General features: G+C 33.8%; 2 protein-coding genes across 5 annotated transcripts in view; one reads left to right on the top strand and one right to left on the bottom strand.

The window, feature by feature from the left end:
* The window catches only part of LOC124946987 (MRN complex-interacting protein), a 59106-nt gene extending 54163 nt beyond the window's left edge, over window positions 1-4943 (top strand). The window contains exon 2 of the transcript XR_007100257.1: window positions 3739-4943. The gene's annotated coding sequence lies outside the window, so the exon portion shown is untranslated. The remainder of the gene's footprint in view (window positions 1-3738) is intronic.
* Window positions 1-16004, bottom strand: part of LOC124946984 (extracellular sulfatase SULF-1 homolog) — a 68189-nt gene extending 52185 nt beyond the window's left edge. For 3 of the 4 annotated variants that reach the window (XM_047488515.1, XM_047488514.1, XM_047488516.1), the window contains exon 1: window positions 14824-15735. The gene's annotated coding sequence lies outside the window, so the exon portion shown is untranslated. Of the gene's footprint in view, window positions 1-14823 lie in introns of all 4 variants that reach the window. The other variant, XM_047488513.1, reaches the window with a different exon arrangement.
* Window positions 16005-17313: the final 1309 nt, after the last annotated feature.

Genomic DNA, 17313 nt, shown 5'->3' with positions numbered 1-17313 from the left:
AAACTTTTGCATCGTAAGAAATAACGTAAGAGTGATTTTGTGAAAAACGTGTCGTTCCAAGGTCCATCAACAAGTTCTACATACTACACGTAAAATGCATTAATTTAAATTTAATTGAGCGCGAATCGGCTACCGTACACGCGAACACCAAAGTGATTTATTACGTTCAGGACGTGGATGACGTTCAGGACGTGGATGAATCACGGTGAATGATTAAGTCGTACGAAAAGGATAAAGGACTTTTGACGATACGTAAAATATAAATACAAGAGAGAAATAACATTGATATTGGATTTTTATTTTCTTCGTATTAAGGTTTGAACAGTAACGGAAATCTAACTCATTAATTTCTAATGGAAAGGAAAAAGTCGACATAAATTTGTAACGAATAAAATTCGAGAGAAAAAAAAAAAAAAAAAAAAAAAAAAAAAAAAAAGAAGAAAACATGTATTTTAAAAATTCCGCGAAATGGAAATGCAAACGACTACACAAACTTTTATCGAATAAATTATTTATGGTAAATATATTTATATGTGAACATGTATATATATATATATATATATATCGAATTATATACGTAGCAGTTCGATCGCAATTTCTCGTTGCCTTTAATCGCCGACATGTTAACATAAATCAATTCCAACTGACATTATATGCTAGCACGGAACAAAGTGTTATTACCTCGACGTAGTTATATACTATAGTTCGGCGGGTTGCGTGGACGTCGTTTAGATTAGATTGTTAAACTTTTACAGGATCTCTATGTTTGTCATGCTAACGTTGTTATTAAAATCGCACGTTGTCGTAGTTATGGCGTTATCGTTAATATTTACGCATTAATATGATTATTATGGTTATATGGTTATGGTTTGATGTCTCAAGTTATATTACTCGTACCCAATAATACACGTTAAACTAATTAAGATCGTTATTACTCTCGATGAAAGATCGTACATCGTCATCGATTTATACACGCACAGAGAACATATATATATATATATATATATATATATATATACATGCACGCACATAACAGTTGGATATATAAGATAGATATTATATCATAATTTATTAATTGCTACGATAACGCCCACTAAAGGCTATCGCTTGTCTATAAAACAAATAAATCATCGACAATAAGAAGTTGCTCGTGGGTTTCGTTTCACCTAAAAGGAAATGCGATCGATATTCGTACGAGAAACGAAACGGCCAATGTAATTATATTTCCCTCTTCCCTCCCTCCCTCCCTACGCCCCCTCCCCCTAACACCCACCCCCACCCACCCAGTCCCAACAGTTCTCCCGGCCTTAACCGAACAACAGCGGTAGGTTATATGCTGACTCACGCGTCCATACTCAAAGTGCAAATAATTAATGATAGATAATGATTAAGTGATTTCAACCATGATTTGAAAATGTCAGAAGAAAAAGATTTTGAAAATTTTTTTCAACGGGGTAGCTTCAATCGATTATAACATTCGATTATTCGATTATAAAATGTTTGATGTATGTTGTACGTGCTTATATATGTAATGGAAAAGATATAATATAATATATATATATATATATATATATATACAAAATGTAAAAAAAAAGTTTTACAAGATTTATGATCTCTATCGAAGAAGGGATGATTCACTTTGAGAGAACATTGATCCCGGATCATGCCAATATCCTTGACGTGTGTACTCTTAGCGTAGAAGACTCGGTTATATAGATTATAGATTATCAATGCTCTGATAAGCGAACGTAAGCAATAAAGATGGGAATTAACGAGCATAGATAGTTTAACGTCAAAGTAGAAAGCTTAAGAATTCTTAATAGAACGAAGAAGTATAATAATGATAACGATAATGATAATGATAATAATAATAATAATAATAATAATAATAATAATAATAATAATAGTAATAATAATAATACTTTTAAATGTTTTACTAATTAAACTTAAAATTCTTTCGTTATCATTAAATCTATACATATACATATACATATATATATATATATATATATATATATATATATATACACATAAGAGTACTTGTGCCACTCTATATTATCTTTTTCTCTTATATATGCACTTATGGTGTGCCACGATCTCTTTACCAACATTGGCTAACGATGAAGGTCCACTTATACACGGACCAACAACCAGGAGTATGTTGAAAAGATACTTACTTTAAGCTCTACGTGTCCGGCATTTCAAGTGGTGATATCCTTTCTTGAGCATTAAGCAATAAATCTGTATTAACGGAGCGCGTTATGCTAATACGCGATTACGAACATTAGCCTAAGTATACACACATAGACAGAAAGAGAGAGAGAGAGAGAGAGAGAAGGCGAGTGTAACTGGCCTGCGCTCTCTTGACGAAGTAATAAATACGATTATCATTGATATTTCTAATCAATGATAAATTACGTTATTAACATCGGGATATATGCCAAAGTCGATGATTATTCGATTCGGTTGCAACGCGAGTGTATTGTGAGGGGAAAAAAAAAAAGAAAAAGAAAAAAAAATTAAATAAATAAAAAGGAGGAAAAAAGAAATGAAACGAAATAAAATATAATTTTCTTCGCATTAGAAATCCGTCGAAAGATTTATCTTTGATATGTTAACTTTCAAATGTTATACGAAGAATATTAATGAGAATAAAAAGGAAGAAATAATATATCTATCTATCTTCGTACATTTGCATTTGGAACATGTAATGCAGAGAGAGATAACGTTTTACACGACGTGCTAGTAATAGTAATAATAATAGTAATAGTAATAGTAATAGTAGTAGTGGAAAGGTAATGATCGTGGATAGTACTGAACTGAAAGTTCTCTATGTCGATTCTAATAAAAAAGAAAGCATATATATATAGATATATATATATATATAGAGAGAGAGAGAGAAAGAAAGAGAGAGAGAGAGAGAGAGAGAGAAAATAGATGTGATTAGAAACGAAGTGAGTTTATCGTCGTTGAGGAGAGAGAGGGGTGGGACAGCAGGGAAGACAATCGTATTGCTCTTTACAAAGAGGGGTAAGCATTACAAAGCTTCTGAGTCAGAGCACACATCACCGATCGTATATATCTAATGTCGTTATAAGGGATTATTCTCCTACCAACGAGGAAGATCTACCGCTGCATGATGTCGTGATAATACTTCCTGGTTGCGTCTGGGATGGTTTCGAAACGAGGCAGATCTTTTTAAATAACTTGAAAAATTTTCCTCCATTCATTTCTCTCCCACTTCTTCTTTTTCTTTTTTTCCTTTCTTTTTTTTTTTTTTTTTTTTTTTTTTTTTTTTCTTTTCTTTTCTTTTCTTTTCTTTCCTCGCTCTCATTATTTTCTTTCATACGAATCTTATTATTCTTCGTCGAAACTACGTTCGGAGATAATGCTAAAAAACGAGAGATTTTTTTAATAAGACGAATAGATAAATTGGTCCCGATGAAATAATTCGATAAATATAAAAATGAAAACGACGTATCAATGAGATCTTTATCCATGTCCAAATCACACGACGAGTACTTCGCAAAAATAATAAGAAGAAAATATGAGAGAAAAATTGAATAAGGAATAAAATGATATTTAAAAAACGTGAAAACTTTTTAATTCGATCCTTTATCGATCTTACAATTCGAGAGAACTATTATGGCACAAGAACTGTTACTTGAATTTATAACGATGATAATAATTAATAAGTTACGAGTATTGTTTGAAGAGATTCGTCTTTCAATGTTTTAGATAATACCTCGTCGTTGAGAATAAGGACAAGGGAAAAAGAAAAAGAAGAAGAAGAAGACAAAAAAATAGAAAAGAAGACCCAGATAAAAAAAGAAATAAAATAAAACAAAACAAAACAAAACAAGAAGGGACGAAGAAAGCTTCGTAAATTCGTCGATAAGACTTTCCACTTGAAAAGTCGCGCGTCTGGGATGTACTCGAGCGTTATACTTTTTTTCTTACCTATTCTTAAGAGCGAGAAAAAGAGAGAAAAAAAAAACACGGAGAGAAAGAGCGAGAGAGAGAGAGAGAGAGAGAGAGATTCACGACTACAGCCACGGCAGTACTTCGTAGCGCCGTATTAATTAAAACTTTACGAGCGTACTTGAAAACTTAGCGTACTTGGCTCCTCCGTCTTAACCGGATCCGTTCCTAAAGAATTACTCGAAATTCAGTCAGTGAAACAATCTTGAGACGACGTACAAAAAAGAAAATAAAATAAAATAAAAGAAAAAAAAAAAAGAAAAGAACAAGATGGCTGGTATCTCATAGTAATCGGGGTTGGGGTGGGGGGAGACGGAGAGGGGGGGGGCGGAGAGGGAGAGAAAAAAAAAGAAAATAAGGGAATAAAAAAACAAAAAATGTTCGCGTATAAAACTTGCGATAGCTTTCGTCTGAAGGTGGTCCGTAGTAAGATGATCCTAAAATCCCCATAGATCCGAAATAGTTCGCCATATGGTCATCATCCTACCTGGAAGAGAGGATGGAACGTAGAGAGAGGATCCTCTTTCTCTCTCTTTCTCTCTCTCTCTCCCTCTCATTCTCTCCTCCATCCCACAGATACTCTTCATTCATTCTGGTGTAAGTTATGCTCGTCCAATCAGGTACGAAACTCTACTGACAAACTTGACGAAAAAACGTCGTCCATTTAACAATAGTTCTATTCGAGAAAGAGAAAGAGAAAGAGAAAGAGAGAGAGAGAGAGAAAGAGAAAGGAAGAAAGAGAGAAAGAAGAACTGACTAGATCCTTTGAACGTTTCCTTGGAATTTCTCTTTTCTATCTTCCGACACGCATTGTATACGTGAATAACCTGTCATTAGAAAATCAAAAGGAAAATTATGCGTTTAAATTATTTTTATCATTTTGAAATACTATCGATCTATGAAATAGATAATAAAGATTATAATAATAATGTGTTTTATTTTATAGATACGTATCGATGTCATTTCATTATTTTCTACGATAACAATTATATTTCTGGAAACTTGTTGAATTTACGAAAAAAAGGAGAGAGAGAGAGAGAGAGAGAGAGAGAGAGAGAGAGAGAGAGAGAGAGAGAGAGAGAGAGAGAGAGAGAGAGAGAGAGAGAGAAGGAAAACAACGAGATAAAACATGAAGCTAAATTAATATACTTGATTGGAACATGGTAAACATCTTGTCGTTGCTGTTGCGCCCGTCCTCGAGAATATACAATTTATTTGAAGTTACGAGTTTCCTCGAGATACGAAAAAAAAAAAAAGAAGAAGAAGAAGAAAAAGAAAAAAGAAGAGGAAGAGAAATAAATTTAAAAGTAACGTCGCCCGATATTCGCCCGAGACCGTTCGATTTAAGTAAACTTAAGATTATAAGATTAGATGAGATCTAACAAAAAAAAAAAAAAAAAAAAAAAAAAAAAAGAGAGAGAAAAAAAGGAGGGAAAAAAACAGAAAAATAAATAAAATAAAATAAAATAAATATTAACGAAAAGTAACTGAATACGTCATTTTCAAAGCCTGATAAAAAAAAAAAATTAGAAATGCATAATAAAGGGATAGGTATAGTTGATTCTCAATTCGTACGTTGTTATTTCAAGATGATGACGTTTTACGAAAAGAATCACGACGTTTATATTACAAATGTGTAAAAAGTGGCTATAGGAAGTGAAAAAGAGAGAGACAGAGAGAGAAAGAGAGAGAGAGAGAGGAAGTGAGAGAAGAAGGAAGGAGAAGGACGAAGAAGAGGTGGTGGAGGAGGAGGAGGAAGAGGGGAGGGATTGTAGGAGTTATGGCAAAGTCAAGTGCACGCCAAAATGTTAGCGAACCGACGTCGACGTTGCTCGTCGAGAGACCTAACGACTTCCAATTTTTTTTTCTTTCATTCTTTTTTTGTTTTTTTTTTTCTTTTTCTTTTCTTTACTATATCCTCTTTCCCACCTTCCTCTACCTCTACCTCCACCTTCACCTCCACTTTCGGATTCAACTCCAGCCCCCACCTCTTCCTCCTTTCCCCTTAACTTCGACACCTGCCAGCTGCCACCCTCTAAAAGTTTTTTAGAAGGAACACCCTCTCCTCTTTGCGCGCCTATGCGCCTTAACTCGGGAAAAAAGAAAGGGATAAAAAAGAAAAAAAAAAAAAAAGATGGAAAAGAGAAGCATGCAAAGGTCGACGATCCTAAAGAAAAGGAATGAAAAATCTCGATAGGCGACGGCCGACGTCGTAATGACTACGGGTAATTACCAAGTAAATGCAACATACGAGATAAGAAAGATGTGAGAGGGGGGAGAGAGGAAGAGAGAGAGAGAGAGAGAGAGAGACAGGATGCTTGGATAAGTTCCAAGAACCTTCGCAACTTCCGCTTCGCAAAGGTGTTATGAAAATTAGCTCTATAGTGGGAGTTTGTTATCTCTTTCGGGAAAAAAAAAAAAGAAAAAAAAAACAACAACACGTCAGTGACATCAACTAACAATGAATATATAAATATATAAATATATAAATAAATATGTATGCGTGTGTATGCGTATAATTACATTCTATTCTCGTATGAAAAAAAAGAAAAAAAAAAAAAAAAAAGAAATAAAGAAAATTTTATTTTACGATCGACCTGAAAAGTTTACAAATTGACAAAATTAACAAATAATTGCGATAATCGTGCGAACTTTCGATTTTTTAAAGAGTATTGCGGAAAAATAATTGCATTTTTTTATAACCATCAAAAACACGATCGATGTATGCAAATATATGCAATATATGTAAATATATATTTAAATGAAATTCTATTCTCACATAAGAGAGAGAGAGAGAGAGAGAAAGAGAGGAAAATAAAAAAAATGCATATTTCATTTTATCGATTGACCGATCGCGAATAAGAAATAACAAATAAATAATTGTAATGGATACGTGATATGAATGAAAAGGAGGAAAGTGCGTGGAAATAAAAAAAGAAAATTAAAAAGATTAAAAAAGTATTTAAAAAAAAAAAAAAAAAAAAAAAAAAAAAAAGAGAGAAAAAAAATAAAAAAGAAAAAAAAGAAGAAGAAAAAAAAAAGGTTGATGATTAACGAGCGAGGATTAGCTTCAAATCGACTTTATAATAGTATGGCAGGTGACAAGGGGGCGGAACGTAGCATCCTCTTAATTCCATATCCGAGAGACGATTAAATCCTAACAATTCGATTATCTCACCAAAGTTCAGACGTTAAAGCTCCATTAAACTGTCGATTTTCTTAAGTGGACACACTTTCTCTCTCTCTCTCTCTCTCTCTCTCTCTTTCTCTCTTTTTCTCTCACTCTCTCTCTCGAGTTACACAATGGCCGGTGATAGAGATTTTTTTCTATCGAGACACGAGGGCGAAGAAGACGAAGAATTTTTTTTTTACCCCTCAGATACCAAACGTCAAGCCCCCCCCCCACCCCAACCCCTCCAATCATCGTGTCATTATTGTTCGACGTCAATTATGTTACGTCCTCTATGGAAAAATTTGTCTACCTTCGATAGATCGACGTATCGATAAATGGTATTAAAAAGATCGAATTTTTCAATCGAAGATTGAAAATTGGTTCCTCTTCTTTTTTGAAAGGGGATCATTGAAAAGGACGATAAAGTGAAGTTCTTTGTAAAATTTCATGGAACGTTACTTGTCGAATCAACGATAAGGGAGATAAAAAAAAAGATGAGAGGGAGGGAGGGAGAGAGAGAGAGAGAGAGAGAGAGAGAGAGCAAAAGAAAATGAGAAGAAGAAGAAGAAGAAGAAGAAGAGAAAGGTGAGCTGTGAGCTGTGAAAGCGACCGTATGGATATCGGACTGACGGCAGTTACAATGGCTTCGCCATGGGCGGTCTAAACTCGACTTATAAAGAGAGATAGATAGAGAGAGAGAGAGAGAGAGAGAGAGAGAGAGAGAGAGAGAGAGCCATGGGAATCGTCCAATGGAATTTAACACCTTTGCCATCGAAACGGCGAAAACGTTTGTTCGAACCAAAAGGGTGTGAGGAAGGTAGAGGGTGGGAGTGTAGGGATTAAGGGAGAGGAGGGATTAAAGGAGGGTGATGGGTAGAGAGCGGATCCGATCGATTTACATATTATTTCACAAATTATTCCCATGGTCGGTCTTTCTCTTCCGATTGGATCGACAAAAAATGTATGAAAAAATTGAGACTGATCGTAGATTATACAACAAAAAAAAAAAAAAAAAAAAAAAAAAAGAAAGAAAAAAAAAATTAATCGTATCGATTTTACTCGCGATTATCGCAAATTTTTCACTTACCACTATACTTTCGTTGTCTCGTTCGTCGCTGACCAAGAATCGTTAATAATTATTAATAATAAAAAAATTTGCAATAGTTGCGAGTAATCGATACGATTAATTTCTACGAAAATTTTTATTGACTATGATAATCTATGTCGTTGAGAAACAGAAAAAAAAGAGAGAGAGAGAGAGAGAGAGAGAGAGAAAGGGGGGAAAGAGAAATAAGATTATTTATCATTGAAGAGATATTGCGAATAATTTTTTAGATTTTAAATATATCAAATCATAAAATCATAAAAGAAGTTAAATCTAAATGAATCATAAAGGATATTAAATTCGTTGCGTAACTCTTAACGAATGACGGAACAACGTCGTAAAAAAAAAAAAAAAAAAAGAAAAAAAAAGAAAAAAAAAGAAAAAAAAAACCAGAAAAAAGAAAAAGAAAAAGAGCGAAAAAAATAAACTAGAATATAAATTATTCTAGACAATCATGCGTGCGACGTAACACGCATTTGTTTTCTCGCGAATGTATACTATAAAAAAAAAAAAAAAAAAAAGAAAAAAAAGAAAAAAGAAAGAAAAGAAAAAAGAAAGAAGAAAAAGAAAAGAAAGGATAAAAAAAATAAAGAATACGAAGAAGAAGAAGAAGTAGAAGAACCAAAATAAAAAATGTTAAAACGTTTTGGAACCAAATCTGAACGGCAGCGGCTGCTATTCTTCGACGGAAGAAGTAGAAAGAAAAATTGTGTTTACTCTTCTAATGCATCAATGGAAACGAAATTCAAGGGTGTAAGAGCGAGAAAAGAGATAGATAGATAGATAAAGAGAGAGAGAGAGAGAGAGAGAGAGAGAAAGAGAATATGGCACACGGTTGAAAGCACGCGCGATAAATTATTCCGCTCCTTTGTCCGCAACGTGCTTTTGCGGACCTTTTAAACTTGGATTTAGTATTTTCAATACCAAAGCTGCGAGTATTTGCGTGAAGTGAGCGTGTATTCCCTCTTGTCCCTCCTGTTCCCATCCAACTCTATTCCCCCGTTATCCCCGCTATCCACCCATCACTCCCCTACCCTTCGACCAACCCCCACCCTTTCGATCGTCAGAAAATCTACGGCATATTTGTATTTATCTCGATTCGCTCGAACGCGGATATAAATTGCTTTTAAACGTTCCTCTTTTCCGCAAGAACGTAAATCTTATGGTGCCACCACGCGGAAAGAGACGCATTGAAAATTCGCGTTTATCGCGTATTCTCCGCGTATTCACGCGGTTCTCCCTTCCAATCGTTCTTTCCCCCCCCCCTCCCTTCTTTTTCCTATTTTTTTTTTTACTCTTTCTTTCCTTTTTTTTTTAAATACGCAAATACTTTACGAACGTACGTTCGAATGTGTATCTATATATATCTCATATATATATATATATATATATATATATATGGATATATATTTGTGAGTTACGGTTCAACGAAAATCGAACGCCGAGTTGTCGTGTAAATTCGTTATCGAATATCGTCACATTCCTGTTTCCTTTTGCTCCTTTTTCTTTTCCTTCTTTTTTAATTTTAATGTCACTACTTCGAAACATACAGAGAAATCTTGTCTTATCTCATTTAATTAATTTCTTTTTTATTTTTTCTTTCTTTCTGCCTTCCTTCCTTTCTTCTCTTTTTTTCTTTTTTTCTTTTTTTTTTTTTTTTTTTTGTTCTTTTTTATATTTACGACACAAGCGCAATAAATCCGATAAAAATCGAACGTTATTAATAAGATATCCGACAAATAATTCACAATCGCGTATTATTTTACGAGTGAAATAAACATTAAGATCCTAGGAATTTATATCTGATAAGTAAATTCAATGAATAGAATTAAAATGTTATGTAATAATGATATATCTGACTATATGAATTCTATAATTTAAGTACGGACAATTTAACGTATCTTAATTAAGATCATATCATAAAATGACGGGAAATATCTTATTAGGATCAAAGAATTTATCCAATTAAATTCGATGTTTAAATTTTCTATAAGGAAAAGATCCTTATCTCTATCTAATACAATGAAATCATAGTTTCGAATTATATACGGTATATTTTTCCGAATATTTTCCTCGAACGAGATAATATCTCGAAGATATAATAATAATAATAATAATAATAAAAATAATAATAATAATAATAATGATAATAATAATAATAACAATATCCGTATCTATCTGTCTATCTTTGATAAATGTTTCTCCACACGTTCGGATATTTAAAAAAAGAAAAGAAAAAAGAAAAAGAAAAAGAAAAAAAAAATTTAAAGAGAAAAGAAATACGACTCAAAGAGATAAGTACGATTAATGGTCCGTTTAATCTAGAAAAAAAAAAAATCTCAGATTACTAAGTAAATCGATCCGACCGAAGGGTTTCGAAAAGCGTTAGAGCGTGTAAGCGAAATTTCGTTTAAAACAAGATTCAGCACTTAACGGCGCCTTCGTCATCGTCATCGTCGTCCTCTGCTGTTAACGAAAATAAGCGACAAATAAGTACACAGGCCTTCCTCCCTCCCACACCACCCACCCAACCGCCCTCCTACCCACCCTCTTTCCTTGTAAACCACGAAATTTATCTTTCACTCGAAACTTCCGAGATTTTCTGCTTTTAAACGATTCTCAGGAGCAAGCGTTTTCTCTTAAACACGATTCGGCCGACTTCTTCGTCATCATCATCATCATCATCATCATCATCATCATCATCCTTCTTCTCCTCCTCCTTCATCTCTTTCATTCCTTTTGTTAAATCCACATTACCTTTAGCAATCTTAATGACGCAGTCGAGTAAACAATTTGTTCGTCTTCTTGAACGAAAGACGACGGAGTTTGAAGAAGCGTTAAAAGACGAGTTCTCTTTTCGTGTTTGTTATTTGGGCTTTCGCCCACCTCCTCCTCCCCCTTCTCATTCTCCTCCTCCTCCTCCTCCTCCTTCTCTTTCTATCGCCTCCTGGAATCATCCCCAACTACTTCCAACCACTCATTTTTTTTTTCTTTCTTTCTTTCTTTCTTTTCCCCTATCAGAAAGAGAGAGAGAGAGAGAGAGAGAGAGAGAGAGAGAGAGAGAGAGATGAAAGGATGTTTGCATTTGATAATACGACGACGACGACGACGACGACGACGACGACGACGACGATGACAACGAACGAACGAACGATCGATCGATCGATCGATCGATCGATCGATCGGAAGATTTACATTGACAAACGTGCTTCGTTAGAAGAAACTTACAGTTTGTATGTATATTGGCACGATGCAAAATATACAAGCTATATATATATATATTATACGATACGAAAGATACGTAAGAGATTAATATTAATCGTAATGCGAAAGAAAATGAAAAAGTATAAGAGTAGTAATTGAAATCGCACACGAACTCGATTATTCAAGATCAATCGATTATAGGAGTATCTACGTATATATGTATGTGTGAATGTATATACATATATACCTATATATGTATGCATAGAAGAGAAATGAAACAAAGTCTGCGCGAGAGATTGATGGTGATTAATCGAAGAAAATAGATAACGTATAGCGTATTAAACTCAATCAGACAACTTGATCCACACGACGATAGATCGTACTTGTTAAAAGTACACCACGTGTTTTGTCTTCTTCCACTTCTTTATTTTTTTTTTCTTTTTTCATTTTTTTTTCTTTCTTTCTTTCTTACTTTTTTTTCTTAATGCACGCGCGCGTATGCATATACATGTGTATGTGTGTACGTGTATATGTATATATATTTTTCTTTTTTCTTTTTTTTAAAAGCGACTTTCTGACTCCGACGTAATAGAAAAGTGATTAATCGCTTGAATCGAACACGTGTCATTAATGATCATTTCTATGTTAGCACTCACGTTACTTTTTAATTAATTTTCTGCATAACCTGTTTCTTTCCTTCTTCTTTTTTTTTTTTTTTGTTCTTTCTCTCGTTCTCAAATAAATTTATCATATAATATGGAACTTATACTATAATTTATATTACACTATAACTATTATATATACATATATATATATATGACACACACACGTATATACGCACATATACTATAATAAATACAATTTATACGTAGATAAACATAATATAATGAACTTTCTAATGAGGAGTTAATTAATATTGCACCGATAAATTCTCAAATTTGCCTATAGCATAATTTCTTCCTTTATTTCTTTCTTGTTCTTTTTTCTTCTATTTTTTTCTTTTATTTTCTTTTTTTTTCCCCCAATATAAGTACTTCAAGAGATTAATGTATCGTCATTAGAAAATAACGAATAAATTCAGGACGGAGGTTTCAATGTACGAAAGCAAGAGGAGGATACTTTTCAATTAGGTTCGTTAGAGAGAAAGATATCACAAAAAAAAAAAAAAAAGAAAAAGGAAAAAAGGAAAAAAAGAAAAATACAAAAAAAGATACAAAAAAAAAAGAAGAAGAAGAAGAAGAGGGGAGGATAGGAGTTTGAGTAGTGAGGTGAAGCGAGATGAGGTGGTTGTTGGTTCGGATTTTTTTTTTTTCGACGATAGCAATACGCGGTGGTAATTTGAATGCTCCCTCGCATTATATAACGAATAAATAACAAAAAAAAATAAATAAAAGAAAGAAACGTAAGAAAAAAGAAAGAAAGAAGGAAGAGAAAGGAAGAAAGAGGAAAAAAGAGGGAGGAAAAAAAATGGACGACGAGGTACTCGTCGCGCTTTACGAATGAAAGCAACGCGAGACGGATTCGTGTTCGTGGTGTTATATATATATATATATATATATATATATATATATGTATATATATAAGTATGTATGTATGTATGTATGTATGTATGTATGTATGTATGTATGTATGTACTATGTATGCATATATGTATGTTGCCTATGAGCGAGAAAACGCGAATGGCGAGATTTAAAAAGCTATTCTACCAACGTAAAAGAGCGTGGAAGATAAAACGTAGAGAGAAAAAAGCAACGGTGGCTGGCCGTCGTCGAATGACAAGTGTCAATACCACGCACGCTCTCTTTCGAGTCTGCTCTCTCTCTCTCTCTCTCTCTCTCTCTCTCTCTCTCTCTCTCTCTCTCTCTCTCTCTCTCTCTCTTTCTGCCTATCTATCTATCTCTCTCTCTCTCTCTCTCTCTCTTGCTGGTTCTATACAAGTACGTACATACATAGAAGAGCATGGGTCTCGTTGCCTTTGTCACCTGTCGTTTCAACGATCGAAGCTCTTCTCGCACGCGCCTTCTCCCCCATCTACTTAGTTCCTTGTGAAAACATAACGAAAAAATATAAAAAGAAAAAAGAAAAGAAAAAAAAAAAAAAGAAAAGAAAAAAAAAAAGGAGAGAGACTGACTGAACTGAAGAAGAGAAGAAAAAGAGAAAAAAGCAGGAGAAAAGAAAAAAAGAAAGGAAGAAGAAAAATAAAAAAAAAAAAAAAAAGAAACAAAGAGACGGAGAAGTATTCTATAAAAAAACTTCGACGCCATGACACTATCTCTATTTATCTATCTATCTATCTATCTATCTATCTTTCTCATCTCTCTCTCTCTCTCTCTCTCTCTCTCTCTCTTCCTCTCTCTCTCTCTCTCTCTGTTTAGCACGAGAATCGGCCGAATAAAATTACTCTCGGTTTTATTCTCAGTTTATGTACGCGTGTAATGTATATATATATATATATATATATATCAGAGTAAATTATATGAAAGAGAAATTAATAGTATTACGAGAATGGGAGTATCAATAAATGAACAAATGAATGAATAAATAAGGAAAAGGATACGAATAATCAAAATAGAAATGATTGGTTTGCGTGACATGAAATCTTTTCGAACGATGATAGTTCCCCCCCCTTTTTTTTTTTTTAGCTTTTTTCGCTTTCCTTTTTTGTTCTTTTTTTTTCCCCCCTTCATTTTTTTGTCCCAGAGAAGAAACCACCTCTTTCACAAGGTAAAAGCATCTATCGCGGTTTTGACACCTGATCGTTTATCTCACGACGGTTTACGATTACTCGAGCAAACCGAATCTTACCGTTCTCGATGTAAAGATCACTACAATTACACACACACACACACACACACACACACGCATGTATGTGTATATGTTGTATATAATGTATATACTTACTTACTTACTTACTTACTTTCTTATTTACTTGCTTACTTATACGTCGAGACGATAAAGAAAGTTCTCTCGTGGATCTTTTATCGCACCATTTAGGAAAGAACAATTCAGTCAGAGCTTAAAAAACAATTTTACCTTTCACGTGTGCGAACGGTACCGGCGATTGTACCGGTTCGTTTAAAAAAAGAAAAGAAAACAAGAAAACGCGTTTACAGATTGTCTCCGTTACATACATTCGTGCTGTTTTTTTTTTCTTTTCAACATAGAAAAAAAAAAAAAAACGAAAAACAAAAAAACAAAAACGAAAGAAACAATCAAGGTATCATCGTTTTGAAATCAATCGTGAGCGTGTACTTTAGTGAGTTACCGGCACCAAGTCGCAAAAGGTCGTATCGCGAGACTAACCTAAAAATACGAAAACGTCGTATTTGGCGCGCCAAAACGAAGATACTACTCGCCTTACCTTCGACCGGAATATTCGACGAATTGTGTCTCCTTTTTTTTTCCCCCTCTTCTTCTTTCCTCTTATTCTTATTCTTCTTCCTTTTCTTCTTCTTCTTCTTCTTTTTCTTCTTCTTCTTCTTCTTCTTTGACTATTTGCTTTTACCAAATCTGTCTTTCTCTGTGGAAATGTCTCTCGATCTCTCTTACGGTTTTCGACGATGGATCTTCGTCTCGCCGCGCTCTTTGCCGACTAAATGGGGCCAACTTTACGACGACGATGACGATGATGACTATGATGATGATTTACACGAAAGAAAGAGAGAGAAAGAGAAAGAGAGAGAGAGAGAGAGAGAGAGAGAGAATAAAAGACGAAGAAAAAAAAAGAAAGAAAGAAAAAAGGGCCAGCAAAATGAAGGGGAGAGGGCCGGGGAGAGGAGGAGGGAGAAAGAAAGAAAATAAAGAAAAATAAATTTACAATTAACTAGAGAAAGTTAATTTACAGATGTGCGCGAGAAAGAGGTAAACAGTGACTAACACGTTGTTCCTATACATATATATATATATATATACATATATATTCAGGTTAACGAGTTAGAAGAAATCACGAGAATGAGGTGGAAGAGGAAGAAGAAGAGAAAGAAGAAGAAGAAGAAGAAGAAGAAAAAGGAGAAGAAGAAGATGAAGACCGTCGTAAAACGTAAAATACGTAAATGCGACGATCCAACCGCGTCGGCGGTCGCAGCGAGACTGAACCGAGTTTGAAAGCGCTCCAGCCTGGAAACAGCTGCTCCTATCGCTGGCAGCGCCGTGTATGACTACGCTGGTCAGCCAAGGCGTGCTGCACGCCGAGAGTGCCAAGTGCATCTGTCTCCTCGAGTCTTACCATCCTCAACGCACTATCCTCCGTCCTTCTTCTTCTTCTACTTCTTCTTTTTCTTCGTCTTCGTCTCTCTTCTCATCTAAAACTCGACGATTCTCTGGTAAGTACATGACTCTCGACCCTACTGTTTTCGAACCCTTACTGATGAGAAAAACGAACGCTCTTTTTTTCTTTCTTTCTTTTTAAATTCTTTAAAAGGAGCCACGAATAAATACCAAAAGATTTTTCTTCGAACGTAAATCTAATTTTTAATTTTCATATATAATTCTCTTACTCTTCCTTTCTCAAATCCGTTGTATATATATATATATGTGTGTGTGTGTGTGTGTGTGTGTGTGTGTGTGTGTATGCGCGTGCATGTGCATGCGTGCGTATATTATGTATATACCATTTCTCTTTCTCTCTTTCTTTCTCTCGGAACGCGTAAGGTTCAATAAGTTTCCGCGTGTCTCGATAAATCATCGGTTTTTTATATACATACTACATATATTATGTATAAGAAGTGAGGTTAATTGTCCCGAGCATTAAGTAATAACTTCACGGTCAACGCATATGCATACGAGTATGTATGTATGTATGATGTATGTATTAACGTACGTAAAAAAGATTTCAAAATGGCGTTCACCATTGACAAGATGTATTTTTCGCTAATGATATTTATTCTTCTTTATTTTTTTTTTTCCTTCTTCTTCGTTTCTATTGAAAAAGCTGGAATGAATAAGGTAAATGATAACAATCGATCGATCTTACCATGATAAGCATTTATCGTTTGATTCTGCTTCTTCTTCTTCTTCTTCTTCTTTTTCTTCTTGTTATTATTATTTTTGTTTTTTTTTTTTTCTTATTATTCTCAGACACTGCAACATCAGCATGTCTCTATGCAGATAATAATTCTTACAGTGTTTCTTTTTCATACACACCCACACACACATATATATACATAACACACACACACACACACATATATATATATGTATATATACATAAAGAAAAAAAAAAGAAAATAAGATCTCCCTACGTGAGAACAATTTTAGATCTTAATAAAATCTTATCTCGTGACGGAATCGTTTCACTGGAAATAAATCCCAATAAACTCGTCGTCGTTTGTTTTCTCTTCGGATTATGATAACGATGACGTCTTTAGGAAATGTATACGATACCATAAAGGGGAGAGATCGACATGTTAACTGTCGAATTAATTATCGACGCAAATCGATAGATCGAGTTTTATCATCTGCATTTTCCTTTTTTCTTTTCTTTTTTCATTTTCTTAAAAAAAAGAAAAAAAAGAAAAAATGAATATCATTAATAATTAATACGTAAAAAAAAAAAATAGTGTAGCTATGTATTAAATTTATCGGACTTATTATTCAAATATATCGATTGAAGGTTAGGCTAGAATAATTGCGCGAAATTCAAATCGCAATAGAAATATCATGCGATTGTAAATATTTTTCTTTTCTTTTTTTTCTTTCTTTTTTTTTTCTTTTTCTTTTTTTTCAAAATACGTAACAACATAAACGTAATGAATCAATACGTGTTATATATTTGCTTTTATGATAGACTTATTAGTATATGGATTGAAGATTAAGTTAATAAATCGCGCAAAAGAAAAAAATTCAAAACGTA

Source organism: Vespa velutina, chromosome 2, assembly GCF_912470025.1.
Source record: "Vespa velutina chromosome 2, iVesVel2.1, whole genome shotgun sequence".
NCBI lineage: Eukaryota > Metazoa > Arthropoda > Insecta > Hymenoptera > Vespidae > Vespa > Vespa velutina.
Note: the sequence above shows the minus strand (reverse complement) of the source record. Positions and strands in the feature narration are given on the sequence as shown.